At 41.2% G+C, this 15,712-nt stretch overlaps 1 pseudogene; it reads right to left on the bottom strand.

Moving 5' to 3' along the window:
* Window positions 1-3,005: 3,005 nt before the first annotated feature.
* On the bottom strand, window positions 3,006-14,668 carry LOC112182242 (annotated as a pseudogene).
* Window positions 14,669-15,712: the final 1,044 nt, after the last annotated feature.

Below are 15,712 nucleotides of genomic sequence, written 5' to 3'. Positions count from 1 at the left end.
CATCGAAAGACTTTCGATGGATATTGCAATGGGCTTGATGTTGGACATCACATTCCCATGTACACACCCAATTGGTCTCACGGAAATGACTACGATGGTAGTCCGAACATTGGTAATGCGCACCAATCTTCTTACATCCGCTTGGGGTGATGCGATATCGCATGCAGCCATGCTAATTCGTCTACGACCTACCGCCACTCAATGTACCTATGCGTTACAGCTAGTGACTGGGTACACGTCTTTTGTACTTACGCACATTTGAGTGAGCCATTTATGTGCCAATTACGCCGCCACAGCGCTCTATAATGGGTCCTTACAGACGAATGGGCAACTATGTTGGATTTGAGCTTCCAACAATCGTCCGCCACTTAAATGCCCTTGCTAGGCGATCTCCTTACCGCTAGATTTGCGAATGTCACTTTGATGAGACAGTCTTCCCGTCGTTCGGGGGAGATAAGAACACAGATGTTCAACAGGAACGACATGAATTGTCGTAGTCTGTCCCCACTATGTCTCATCTTGATCCCTATTAAAGTGACGAGATCACACAAATATGCTGCAAATATGCCTGCAAGGAAGGACGTCCCTACAGGAGGACGTAGCGCCACCCTACACAGAGGTAGGCATGGCGCCAATGCCAAAGAGAGTGGCACTCTGGCGTTACAGGCCATGGCCCCAGCTAGGATGCGTGGGAGGCCCGTGGGTTCGAAGGATACTTTGGCACATTCCAATCCTTTGATCGTCAAGACTCAAAATCCGTCTCATGAGTATCTTCCGGGTTATGGTTATCGTTGGGGGACGCCTCAACGTTAGAACCTATTCCTAAGAATATAGAGCTCTATGAAACTTACACTAGTGTACATGAGACGTGGGATAGAAACTCCATCAGAATTGATGATGTAGTTGCGTATTTTATTGCGCATGAGTCTTTGAGTTAGATGACTTTGAACCACACTCCGTTGATGAATGAATGCCAACGTAGAGAGTTTTTGGCCTAAATGGAAATATGCGATCCAGGTTAAGATGGATTCTCTAACGAAGAGGAAGGTTTTCGAGCTAGAGATGCCAACACCTCTTAATATAAAACCTGTTGACTAATGGGTCTTCGTTAGAAAGCGTATTGAGAAAAAGAGATGGTAATCTCGCCTTATGGCGCAAGGCTTCTCACAAAACGCCCTGAAATCGACTACGATGAGACATATTCTCTCGTAATGGATGTCATTGCACTCCACTACCCTGTCAGTTTGGTAGTTTCCGAATAACTGAACATGCAGCTTACAAATATGGTCACTACGTATCTCTATATGGATCTAGATACGGAATATACATGAAGGTTCATGGCGAACTTCATTTACCCAAGTCAAGTGGCTCTAGACCATGGAGCGCGTTTACAATAAGGTTGAAACACTCACTAAAGTGACTACTTGATTGGGAAGAGATATGCCCACGCGTTTCTATGACAAGTTTCGGATTCTATCGCTGTTCATGTTGGACATGATCTTCATTAGAAGCCCTTAAAGAGTTAAGGGAAACCGCTGAACACTTGAAATCCGAGTTTGAGATGAAGGATTTTGGGAAAACACGATTATGTCTCGGTTTGGAACTTGAGCATTGTGTCGATAGATGCTTAGGCATTTTGACAAGGTCAAGCCTTCAAGCACACCCATGATCGTCCATCGTCTTGATCCTGAAAACGATCCTTTTCGTCGAAAGGATGATGACGAAGATGTGCTAGAGGCAGAAGTGCCTTACTTAGTACAATAGGCAGAAGTGCCTTACTTAGTACAATAGGCGCATTATTGTACTTATCCCAATGCACAAGACCGGACATCTCATATGTTGTGAACTTGTTAGCTAGATATAGCTCTGCGCCAACGCGACGCCATTGGATTGGTGTAAAAGATATCTTTCGATACTTGAGATGTATAAATAATATGGGCTTGTTCTATCCCTACAAAGAGATGATGGATTCGGACCCATCACACACCAGGTACGCCGCCAATGCTGGCCTGCGTTTTCTATCCCCATCCTAAAACGACATGTGTTTTGGAAGGTTTTGCTGATGTTGGGTATCTCTCTGACCCACACAATGGTCATTCCCAATCCGGTTAAGTGTTCACCATGGGAAAAGACCGTGACATCTTGGAGGTCTACAGAATAGACCCTAGTCGCTATATCTTCGAACAATGCAGAGATCATCGCTCTTCATGAAGTGATTCGTGAATGAATATGGATTGGATTCATAATTACGCATGTTCGAACAATTGTGGTTTGAAGTCTACCACAGATGAGCCTACGAGCATTTAGGATAATGCTACTTGTTTTGAACAAATGAGGCAAGGCCACATCAAAAGCGACAACACCAAGCATAATCAGCAACAACAGACACTCCTCGAGATCAAAGTGAACTAGGTTCGATCTGAGGACAGTGAGGTAGACTTGTTTACTAAGTCATTGCTCAATTCCACGTTCGAGAAACATGTGGCAAGAATTGGCTTGCGGAAATTATCTGAACTCCCATGATCGTAGTCATCAGGGGGAGGTGCAGACATCAGGGGGAGATGTTTACATGTTCGTCTCGAATCGTGAAGGGTGTGTTGTGCTCTTTTTCCCATTCGACCGAGGTTATTTTTGTCCTACTGGGTTTTTGTTACTCGGTAAGGTTTTTAACGAGGCAACGAGAGAAGCACCGCGTTTGGGCAACACAAGGAGGAGTGTTCAAGGAAAACCTAATTTGTGTTTAGCCCAAACTCTAGGTTACTTGACCTAGTGGTAATAGGATTTAATTAGAAGGATCTAGAATCCTAATCAATGTAGAATTACTTTCTTTGTATGATTGAGATTCTATGCATTGTAATCCTCTATATAAAGAGGCCCCTATTATCAATGAGAATACACAGCAAATTCCTCTCAAATTCAGTTTCTCTAAAACATATAGATATATAAAATTAAATTAAATTAATTACAAGGATTGCGTTAATTTTGTTAATTATGTTGCTCATCGATTATCTTCCAACCAGATCAATAATCTCGAAGAAAATTGTCCTGGTCAACTTTTGAACGGATTCGTTCGCTCCACTATTTTGCTCTTTAGAACAAGACCCTTCATTGTCCTTGATTGTTGAAATCTCATTTTGAACCGTCCTTTCAATGTGATCAATATAATCCTCGTTGTTTTCTTGCATCTGCAAAGCAAACTGAAGCCCTCTCACAACATCATCCATTGACGGCCGATTGATCCCATTATCATCCATGCAATTCATTGCAATGGAAGCACATTTATGCAAGCATCGGATTGCAATTTCAGTCTTCAAATTTGGGTCAACAATCTAATCAAGTTTCCTGTCGCGATGACACTTTTTAGCCCATCCAATTATGCCAACTCGATTATTATCCACGATGGTCACAACTGGCCTCCCACACAATACTTCGCATAACACTACGCCAAATGTTGGCACTACAATCTAATCAATTATGATCATATCATTTTCATTGGGCTCGTAGATCTCAAAGAAGATTGTACTTCACAACCCTTTGATCATGTTGACGTCGGTAATAATCAGGATCAAGATATTTGAAACTACCTTTCACCTTCGTGCTAATGTGGGTTTTAGACATTGTGATATTGCCTATTTTTTACAACCCAAAATCTGAAACCTTGGCCACCCATTTCTCGTATATTAATATGTTTGTGTTCTTTACGTCACAGTGAATGATGGTGCTTTTGGTACCTGTATGCAATGTTTTAAAAGGCTGAGGCGTAGCCGGGAGAGCCTCAGCAAGGCGTTCGCCTTGAGGAGTAAGGCGTAAGCCTTACGTATAAATTTCCTGTATTTACGTATAGAACTAGTCTTATATATAGAACATGTATTGTAACAAAAAAAACATTATAAATTGTCATCCATTCATAATAAGCAAGTACTAAAACCATATGATTCAACAAAATCACCAAACCTATAATAAATCCAAAGATATAAAGTTGAAAGACCAAAGAAGAACAATAATTATTGAAATTAACTTCATCCTTGGAAATCATCATCCTCATCAATTAGAAGATCACCATCCAAACTATCATCACCCAAACTATCACCACCATCACTATCACCCCCTTCATCACTATCATCACCATGGTGCTCGAAGAGAGGATTGGTCTCATCATATGGATTAATTCTAATACCATCATCCGCAATGTCATCAAGACGCATTGATTTCTTTGGAGCCTTTCTTTTACCTATACAAAAAGGTGATAGACAATTAAAGATAAGAGTTGAGAGATTATTTGAATACTATGTTATACAATTATTTGAACATGGTTACTTACTTGAACATGCTCCTTCACTAGATTTCCTTTTGTATAAAACAATAGGCTCATCAAGAGAAGGAGTAGGCTCACGGGGAGGAGTAGGCTCGTGAGGAGGAGAATGCACACGAGGAGGAGGCTCTCTATCAATTAGGGTACTTTGATATGTACCAATTGGCACATTTCTTACCGCCTCATCATTCAATGTTAGATCTTCCACATTGTCCTCAAGCCAATGTGGATCGGCGGGAAGAACCGGATCCTCTATCTCTGTTATCCATTCATCATCATATTCAATTTCTTCCACTACAATAGGATCGGTCATTGTAGCATTCCTTTTCAAAGTCCTATCTTTTAGAGCAATATTATATTTCACATAGACTAAAGCATGCATCCTCTTGTGTTCAACTCTATTCCTCTTTTTAGTATGAATCTACAATCAACATTCAACACACAAATGCGACAATTAATTCAATAGACTAGCAATTATTAACTATTAACAATTCAACTTAAAAGTGATAAAAAAAACTTACCATTTCAAAAGTACTCCAATTCCTCTCACACCCCGATGCTCTACAAGTAAGAGAAAGGACCCGAGTAGCAAAATTCATCAACTCCGGTGTTTGTGTCCCATATTTTTCCCACCAAAACACTAAGAACATAAAATGAATATAAATTAATAAATCAAAATCATATAGACATTTGGTAAAATTGCATTTAAAAGTATGTAGTAAGTTTAGCAAATAATAACTAACCGGGTGATCGGATTTTTCTAGTAGATTCGGCCATCGCACTTCCAAACTTACCAAGCTTTCGCTCATATAAGTCCAATTGTATTTCCGCTGTGACACGCGCCCTACCAACTAGCATCCTATCCATGCACTCTTCCAAACCCTTCTTCACATGCTCGGTATTTTTAAAGTTGTCGTCATATCGGAATTGAGGGTTCAAGTAATAACCCACCGCATGCAATGGTTGATGAAGTTGTGGACTCCACCTATTATCTATTCTCCTCCAAATCGGTCCATACTTTTGTTCCACATTTCCAAGATTATTTGCAATCTTATCTTTTGCGGCATCCATCAACTCATAGATATATCCCATGGCGGGTCTCACTTCTGAATCAACCTCTCTTAAGACACAAACAAGGGGCAAGACACTCTTTATGCAATAAGCAACATGGTTCCAAAAATATGTGTCACGAAGGATCCACTTCCTCACCGCATAAGCATCCTTATGTTTTGTACATCCACATTCATACCATTCTTTTGATGAAAACATACTAATAAGAGCCTCCTTTTGCTTATATAAACTTTGAAGAGAGAGAAAAGATGTGGCAAACCTTGTAACCGCCGGCCGAATAATCTCTTTGTTGCCAGTGAATTTCCTCATAATGGAAAGAACTTGTGTGTGCCCATAAATGAATTTCACAATTTGCTTAGCTCTTTGAATGGTAGTTTCAACTTTCAAAGACTTTCATTTTGCTAATATCTTCTAACATCAAGTCAATGCAATGAGCCGCACATGGAGTCCACCACAATTTGCTTCTATGCTTCATTAGTTCCTTTCCCGCCCACTTATAATTGGAAGCATTGTCCGTAACAATTTGGACAACATTCTCCTCCCCTACCTCCTCCACAATATTATCCAAGTAATTTAGCATCAACTCTCCATTTTTGATTGTATCCGATGCATCAACCGATTTCAAGAACCATGTACCTTTAGAGCTATTTACTAAAAAATTTAGTATAACCCTACTCTTGCCATCCGTCCAACCATCCGACATAATAGTGCATCCATAATGGCTCCAATCTTTTTTGTGTGCTACCATCAACTTTTGAACATCTTCAACTTCTTCCTTCAAAATCCAAGTCCTTAACTCATGACTTGATGGAGGTTGAAAACCGGGGCCATATTTGGCAACCATCTCCAATGCGGCAAAATAATAAGGATTATTTGCCACATTGAAAGGCAATGCACTAGTATAAAATAAGCGCCCAATTGCCCTATACACATCATGTCTTTCTTCTTTCTTGTATGAGGTATTCAATGTAACTTGACGAGCTTTTTAGGATACAAACTTGTCCATCGGTCCTCTAGCCTTCGGTTGACCCGTAGAACCACCACCAAGTGGAGTTTGAGCACTACCACTCTCACTTGCAGCCACATTTGTCATCTCATGATCATCTGCATCATCTTCTTCTAGACTTTCCAATCCCCCTATCTCCCGATGCACAGCAATCCTTGCTCGTTTCTCTTCATCATTTCTTTTAAGCGCTATAGTGCACCAATCTTTCACATTTGGTGGAACTTTGTTACAAGGTTTGATTCCCTTATGAGTGCCAACTAAATGCTGCTTGAACCTGAAGATGCCACCAGTATTTCTTTGATCACAAAATGCACACAAAAAGTACTTCAACTCTCCGGGAATTGGTTTAGTCCATCGCCAAGCATGATCTTTCTTTGTTGTCCCACTAGTACTAGAACTCATTGTGCCTACACAATTTCAAGGAGAGAATATTACAAGGAATCAAAGGTACTGTTCATTCATAGTCACAAACTGGGCAGTCGTGATCATCAGCTGCTTTGCTAATTGGTTTAACAATACTAGGGAACAAAATTACAAGCAAGACAAGCAGAGGCTTCAGTAGAGGCAGGATATTCATCTTAACTTGTTTACTCTCTTAGCAAAAATTCAACCTATTAAACCTTTGAAATTGAATGTTCAATTATAAACATCAAAGCATCCAGGTTGTGGATCGGGTTCTACTAAGGGATGCCATTTATCAAAGCATCCAGCCTATTAAACACCATCCTTCCAACTACCAAGTAGATCAACAGTTCAACACACACAATTCACACGAACAAACTAGGATATGTAAATCAAATCAAGGATATGTAAATCAAATCAACACACACAATTCACACGAACAAACAACTCACATACAGTATGAACAATCAAGCAAAAACACTCAAGCTAATTCAGTAATCAAATTAAAGAACAATACGAAATCTTAAAAGAACAAGAAACCTTCAATCGAATAAGAAACCCCTATCGCCAATCGGATTCTATAACCGGAGCTCCAATTCGCCTCTCTCGATCGATCACACCTCCTTCTTGTTCCAATTCTTCAAAAAACATATGGGCTCTTCATGATTTTATCTTCAAGTAAGGGATTGGGATTGGGATTGGGATTGGGATTGGGATTGGGTGCTCTTGACAGTGAAGAGTCGGGGTCTCGGGGAGGAGGCTGTTGAGAGATTTGGGGCTTCGCTCGGGTATAATACACGAACTAAATGAAAAACCCTCTCAAAACACCAAAACGACGTTGTTTTGGTGTGTTTAAAAAAAAAAAAAATTCCCAGGCGTACGCTCAGGACGCCTTAAGGCGCGCTTTCTCCGCCTTCAACGCCTTCATCTCCGCCTTTGTCGCCTCTGCGCCTCATCTGGAAAACAGAGGCAATTTTCTTCACGCCTCACGCTTTTCACGCTCTAAGGCGTGCCTGACGCGCGTTTTTTAAAACATTGCCTATATGAAGGTAGTGCAAACCTTGTGCCGCACCGATACAAATCCGAAGTCGTTGTTCCCAAGAAAGATGCGATTTCTCGGTGTGGTGCAAATAATCTCACGTGCCATGTAATCGTACACTAAGATCATCTCACCTTGATCAGCACAATATTCGATCAAAGACAGCAAATAGCGATGGCGCAGTCCAGACTCCAGAGAGCATCTTGATTTCTGTCATGAACTAAAGGGCGCCCTGCGATGAAGTGGCTTTGAGCTGTTTGATTGCAACAAGGGTGGCCCCATCATCAAAGTGTCCTTTGTACAAGTGGCCAAACCCACCAATTCCGACGATAAGAGTGTCATTGAAGTTTTTGGTGGCGGATTTGATCTCTGCCAGTGAAAAGTAACGACATAAATAAGATGGGAAAGTTGACTCAAGGTTTGTGGTTGACCTCGTCATCCTGTGGTTGGAGCTGGAGTACTTGTGTTTTCTTCCACGCCCGAAAACTAAAAACCCAACTAGGGAAAGAGCAAGTAAGACAGAAACTACACCGGCAAGGATAGCAAGTACAGGAATCAACTTCTTCTTCGGTTTTCTAGAGCTTTCCAGTTTCACATTTGGTTTTTCCTCCGGCGGTGGCGGGTCGGGATTGGGTCCGGCGAGATTGCCGTTTGTGTCATTGAGTTTGAAGATTTCGAGCCCATTCAAGATTTCATCACTATATTTAGTCTCCTAACCATTTGGGTTTACTTGTAGTGCGAGAAAGAGATTAACTAACTTCTTGCTTCCTTGGCTGGGCATGTATACAAGATAATTTGTGTACACCGCAACCCCATTGCCACCACTCCACTGGATTATGTCCACATGTTTCTCAACCGTTTGATTGGCTAGGTAGATGAAGAACACCCGGTCTCCGGGGTCTGTCATGTTAGTGTGAGTCATCGTTCCCTATTAGGAATAGACTACAAGGGAATATATTGTTGTAAATACTTACCTTGTATATGTGGTAGTACAGTAGTACACAATAGTTGTAGTACGATTGTAATCTGTTTATATACACCACAGATTGGGTGTAATAATATATCAGAAAATTCATTATCTCTATCTCGTTATATTTGAGTTGGTATCAGAGCAAAGATCCGAAAGGACTTTGTCTCTTGTTCTTTCTAAATTCAGTCAGAACCCCGTTGTTAGGGTTTGTTTGCATCCTCGGCGTCCGTCAAAACTTTGACTTCGGCGCCATCATCTCCACTTGTAATCCTAGGCGTCCGTCAAAGAACAATCACTTTGTCTTTGACTTCGGCATCATCTCCAGGTTGCTGTGCATCAGATCCAGCATCAGATTGTCATTCCACGGCATCATATCGGCATCAGACGAAGTTCAGACCTGTTCGTCGCACCCCAGGTCGTCGCTGTCGTCCAGAGTTGGTCGCACTCCGCTGCTGTCCCTAGGCTGTCGTCGGCACTCCGTCGTTTCTGCTCAACACTTCAGCCTCATCCTCAGTCCAGGACCGCCGTCTCTCATCTTCGACCGGCTTCGTCGTTGTGTTCAAGGCCGCTATTGCTCGTCTCCAAGACCGCTGTCGCTCGGCCAGTTCACAGATCGGCCTCTACTCCTCCGGTCTGATTACTTCCATCTCCGGTCAACTCGGTGATTCCAGATCGATTCCAGTCAGATCGTCAAATCGTCAGATCCATCTCCGGTCAAATCGTCATCCTCCGCCAATTCCAGATCAATCTCAACTCGGTCAACTCGGTGAGTCAACCCGCCTCAACTCAGTGAATCAACCCGCCTCAACTCGGTCAACTCGGTGATTGAGTCGGTCAACCCATTCAGCTTAGTCAAACAAGTTCCAAAAAAAAAATATATATATTGTTACTATTTGTTTGATTTTGTTTGGAGACATCTGTTATTATTTCCGCTGCGCACTTTGGGATTTGTGTATTTTTCTAGTGTATTATTGCAATGGGTGGTGATGACAGTGAAGGTCAGAGTTCTAAGACCAATGAGGTCCAGAGGGTTGAAGTCTCTGTCAAGAACTCAGAAGGTGGTTCTTTTGGGGGTACCAAACTCACTGGTGCTAATTTCCGAACATGGAAGAAGATTATGTCTGTTTATCTTCGTGGGATACACAAAATGGGGCATGTGACTGGAACAATCAAGGCTCCTAATGAAGATAATGTGGAGGCCGATGCTAAGTGGGAAGATGATGATGGGTTTGTCATGTCAATTCTATTTCGAGCCATGACTGATGATGTGCTACAAATGGTAGAGGAGTGTGAAACTGCTGAGGCGATATGGAAGACGTTGGGAGATCTCTATACAAATGAGTCTGATTTTATACAGGTTCATGAATTGATGTGCAAAGCTGCTAATATGCAACAGAATAGGCAACCAGTAGCTGTGTATTTCACTAAGCTGAAGAATGTATGGGCTGAAATTGATCAGAAGCGTCCTTGCAAGATCAAGAATCAGGAAGATCTTGTGTGGTACCAGAAAGAGAAGGAGCTAGAACGGGTTCATGTGTTCTTGAGAGGACTTGATGAGAAGCATAGTAGTGCCAAGGGAGAATTGCTCAGAATGCTAGACCCTCCTAGTTTGAACACAGCTTTTACATACATCCGCAAGGATGAGTCTCAACAGGAAAGTGTCAAACATGCACAGGTTGAAGTATCTAGCCTAGCCATTCAGGCCAAGTCATCGGCTCCTTTCCTTCAGCAGCAGAATTCAGCCCCACAAACCACGTGTCCACAAACACCAGAACAGAATGGAGTGTCCGAACGGAAAAACCGTCATTTACTTGATATGGCTCGTGCCCTTCTTTTTAGTGCTCATATGCCTAAGTATCTTTGGGGCGATGCTATACATGCTTCCTCTCATCTTATCAATCGTCTTCCATCTAGTGTCCTTCAGGGCAAAATTCCTTTTGAGGTTCTCGCCTCTCATGTCTCCTTACCATCTTTTCACAATCTTCCAGCTCGTGTTTTTTGTTGTGTTGCTTTTGTCCATGTACCAAAAAATCAGAGGTCTAAGTTAGATGCCCGGGCCCTTAAGTGTGTGTTTGTTGGCTACGGAGGTCATCAGAAGGGGTACAAGTGTTATCATCCACCCACCAGAAAGTATTATGTCACTATGGATGTTACTTTCTTTGAAGACATGAGTTATTTCTCCTCTTCAGATACAGCTCTTCAGGGGGAGAATTCATATTTTGAAGAGCTATATCATGGAGAGGGGGAGGAATCAGAGGGAGAAGGAGAAGGCACACAGCCAGGAGGTATTTTGACGGATCCGGTTGAAACTATTAGCTCGCCTCCCCCAGCAGCAGAAGCACCAGTTTCCATCACTCAGAATGAGGTTGAAGACACAACTGCCCCTCCTGCCATCGCTTCTACCCCTGACCCACAGCTTCCTGGTATTGAAGATCATCCATTTGAGGTATGTCCATCCACTGATACTAGTAGTAGTGAGTCTAATGTTGAGCAATATGTGTTACCACATAGGACCACTCGAGGTCAATCAGCCAAAAGATATGAACCTACTCTTACTGCCAAATCAACATATCCAGTAGCCAACTATATGTCCACTAGGAGGTTGTCTAAGTCATATGCATCATTTGTGAATCAAATATCTGCTGTATCAGTACCTAACAAAGTGCAGGATGCATTGGGGGATCCAAAGTGGAGGAAGGCTATGGATGAAGAGATGGAGGCGTTGCAGAAGAACAGTACTTGGCAACTTGTGCCTCCACCACAATGCAAGAAGGCTGTAGGCTGTCGTTGGGTGTTTACCGTGAAGCATAATGCAGATGGATCAGTGAATCGATACAAAGCACGTCTTGTAGCAAAGGGATTTACTCAGACGTATGGTATAGACTATGATGAAACTTTTGCTCCTGTTGCCAAGATGAATACTATTCGGGTTCTGCTCTCGTTCGCTGCTAGTTTAAACTGGCCACTCCGACAGTTTGATGTCAAGAATGCATTTCTTCATGGAGAGTTAGCCGAGGAAGTATACATGTGCCTCCCACCAGGGTATGTAGTTGCTTCTCCTGGTGAGTTTGTATGCAAATTGAGAAAGTCTCTGTATGGTCTCAAACAGTCACCTCGTGCTTGGTTTGGAAGATTTTCACAGTTCATGCGGAAGGTTGGTTACAGGCAGAGCAACTCAGACCATACCTTGTTTCTCAAGCATCAACAGGGGAAGGTAACAGCTCTAATTATCTATGTGGATGATATGGTAATCACTGGTAATGACACTGTTGAGATGGATAGACTGCAGAGACAGCTAGCTTTTGAGTTTGAGATGAAGGACTTGGGTGAGCTTAAGTACTTCTTAGGAATTGAGGTAGCCAAGGGGAGAGAAGGAATCTATCTGTGCCAGAGGAAGTATGTTCTTGACTTGCTGACAGAGACAGGTTTATTAGATTGCAGACCTATTGATACTCCTATTGAGCAGAACCATGGTTTAGCTGAGTATCCAGATCAGGTACCTACTGATCGAGCTCGCTATCAGAGGTTAGTTGGGCGCTTAATTTATTTGGCTCATACCAGACCTGACGTTGCGTATGCAGTGAGCGTGGTGAGTCAGTTCATGCATAATCCGAGTGAGAGTCACATGGATGCTGTTATGCGAATTCTGAAGTACTTGAAGTCAGCTCCAGGTAGGGGAGTACTATTTTCTAAACACAACAACATTCTTGAGGTTTGTGGCTTCACAGATGCAGATTGGGCTGGAAATATCACAGACAGGAGGTCGACATCAGGTTACTTTACCTTTGTGGGAGGTAATTTGGTTACATGGAAGAGTAAGAAACAGAAAGTTGTGGCACGTTCTAGTGTTGAGGCGGAGTATAGAGGTATGGCTCACGGAGTGTGTGAATTGTTGTGGCTGAGAAATCTGTTACGTGATCTAGGTTTCATACTCAAAAATTCCATGCAGTTGTATTGTGACAACAAGGCAGCTATTGACATATCACAGAATCCAGTACAGCATGATCGTACTAAGCATGTGGAGGTTGATCGTCACTTTATAAAGGAGAAGCTAGATGCCAAAATCATTAGCTTTTCTTTTGTTCCAACTGAAGAGCAACTTGCAGATGTACTTACCAAAGGAGTTTCCAGGAAGGCGTTTTATGACTCACTAAGCAAGTTGGGCATGGTTGATGTATATGCGCCAACTTGAGAGGGAGTGTTAGTGTGAGTCATCGTTCCCTATTAGGAATAGACTACAAGGGAATATATTGTTGTAAATACTTACCTTGTATATGTGGTAGTACAGTAGTACACAATAGTTGTAGTACGATTGTAATCTGTTTATATACACCACAGATTGGGTGTAATAATATATCAGAAAATTCATTATCTCTATCTCGTTATATTTGAGTTGTCATCATTTCTTCAAACTCACAAAAATGGAGCCTTACCAGATAGAAAAACTCGGGATCTACAGGAAAAGACCAGGTGAGATTGTAGCTCAGGGTTGAAGTGCAAGCGGATAAACTTTTGGCCGGGAGAGAGGGGAAACCTATAAGTGAATGCCGAGTGAGAAAGCCGCGCTGCGTTGAATGGTACTTGGCCTGCAGTGGACGGGGGAAACGGTGCTTTTCTGACTTTAGAGTGGGTGTTTGTGTGATCAACTTGTATGGGGGAAAATTTTGAGATGATATTGTAAACACGGAAATCTGAAAGCAAATAAGATGCAGACACGTGTACAAAAATAATATATTTATTAATTCAAGTGCGGGTTACAATCTTTGGTAATCTTCTGATTCGATCTCCGACGATGAATTTCACTCAAGGGCTTGACGCTTGATCTTGAGTTGGAAGATGGTCACGAGAGTCGACACGTGACGAGTGCTTTGGCTTGAGGTTGGTGATGAACCGGCTATTTGGCAGCTTGAGGGTTCTTCACACGAGCTTGGGAGGCTTCAGGAATTTTGAGAGTATTTCCTTCTCTTTTCTGGCTGAAGTCCTCCTCTTGATTTGAGAAGGGGTATTTATAGTGTCGGCATCTCTCTCAATTTGGAATGACATGATGACACATAATTAATTGTATTTTCCTTAATTACGTAATCAAATTAATCAACGTCAATTAACTAATTTAATCACGATCATTAAGGAATTAGCCAACCAATTTAATATCTGATTTTAATCACATTTTCCTTAATAACATAATCAAACCAATCAGCGTTAATTAGCTGGTTTAATCACAACTATTTAAGGAATCAGCCAATTAATTTGATGACTGATTGTCGTCCTGATTACAAATTGATATCTAATCAGCAGACAAGATTTAATACTTGATTTGACTTGGAATCAATTTATTTAATTTGATTGATTCGCTTTAATATCAATTGATTTAGCCGGAGCAAATTCATTTATTGCCGTCGAGCCTTTCATGTGTCGCCAAGTGTCATTCTCTGAGTCTGTGTGATTTTGCTGACTCACAAGCCACGTGGACATTTTGTGGGACCCACATGCCGACTAAATTTGTTCAGTCATAATTTTGAGTGTTGACCGAATTATTTAATGAATTTATTTTCATTAAATTTTTTGGTGTCTACAGATATCTCCGGTCCAATTTCGAAGGTTATAATTAGTAGTGGGTTGGTTGCCGGAAGAGCCACAGGCAAGGGTGATGTCATCGATCAGAGTGTAGCTAGCGTTGATGACGATCCAGCCAGGAGTAGGGTTACGATGTGTAGAAAGAAGGGAAGGTAGACAGGATGGTGAGCTAGAATTGGTTTCATGGTAACTATGTATAGGTATTTGCATCTTAGGTTGCTCATCATAGCAAGCACTAGCAGGAGTGAATGTAGATCTACAAGCTGGTTTCAAACTTCTCAGTTTTGTAGTAACGGTGAATCAATAATGGTGGTCTTTGAAAGTTCGTAGTTTCATCTTATAAAGTGGTTACAGATAATGTTCATGAATCTGCTTGGTACGTAAGAGGTGTGTGGTATGTAAGCGGCTGGTTGTTAATACTTAATATATCTTGGCCAAAAATATATGCAGTTATTATTATTTTTTTGGACGAAGTATATGCAGTTATTTAGAAACCGAATGAAAATAGGTCTGTTTGTCCTTAACAAAAAAAAAACAGAAAAACTGAAAAAGAAAACTCTCAATCACACTTAAGGAATATCGTTTTTCTGATAAAAAAAAAAAAAAAGGAATAAAAAAGAAAAGCCTGAGATGCAGTAAGGGGAAGTGAATTGTTCCAAGTTTGAGCAGGGCATTGATGGCCTGTTTTAGTTTTAGTAATAGCATCCGTCAAGAAGTTTGAGATCAAGGGAAAAAGAAAACAACATATTTACGAACCTCTGCATTCCCATCCCTAGCCCTACCTCTCTAAAATGAATGATGTAGAAGAAGAGAAAGAGCTGCCTTGAATTGTTAAATTTGGACAGAGAGAGAAATAGCAGATTATCTATCAAGTAAATAACACAGTGCATTCTTGTGTTGTTATAAATTACATCTGTACTCATTCCGGACACCCAACATGAAAAATTCCACCATTTGGTAACATAGTGATAAAATTTTCAGAATTTTTTCATAATGAAAATATCAAACAGTATAGAAAATCAAAACAATATGTGTTTATGATTGATATAGTTTTTTAAAACATCAGTAGTTTCATTTTCTATGGATACTATTCAGATTCATATACATTTTTATTACGGGGAAATCGAGAATGAGGTTGGTATCATTTGAGTTAACACGGTTTACCATGAGATAAACAGTAATGCCATCGAATGTATCGACTTCATTAAAAGCTCCCAAGTTTATGAACAAATCCCAAATTTCAATGCAACCCATCACAATTCAACTTCAAACAAAGTAACCCGAGATCCCAAAATTTGAAAAACCCACATTCCCAAATACCATAACAGAGAGGTTAAT

The sequence above is a fragment of the Rosa chinensis genome, chromosome 1, assembly GCF_002994745.2.
Source record: "Rosa chinensis cultivar Old Blush chromosome 1, RchiOBHm-V2, whole genome shotgun sequence".
Lineage (NCBI taxonomy): Eukaryota > Viridiplantae > Streptophyta > Magnoliopsida > Rosales > Rosaceae > Rosa > Rosa chinensis.
This window is presented reverse-complemented; position numbering and strand designations above follow the sequence as displayed.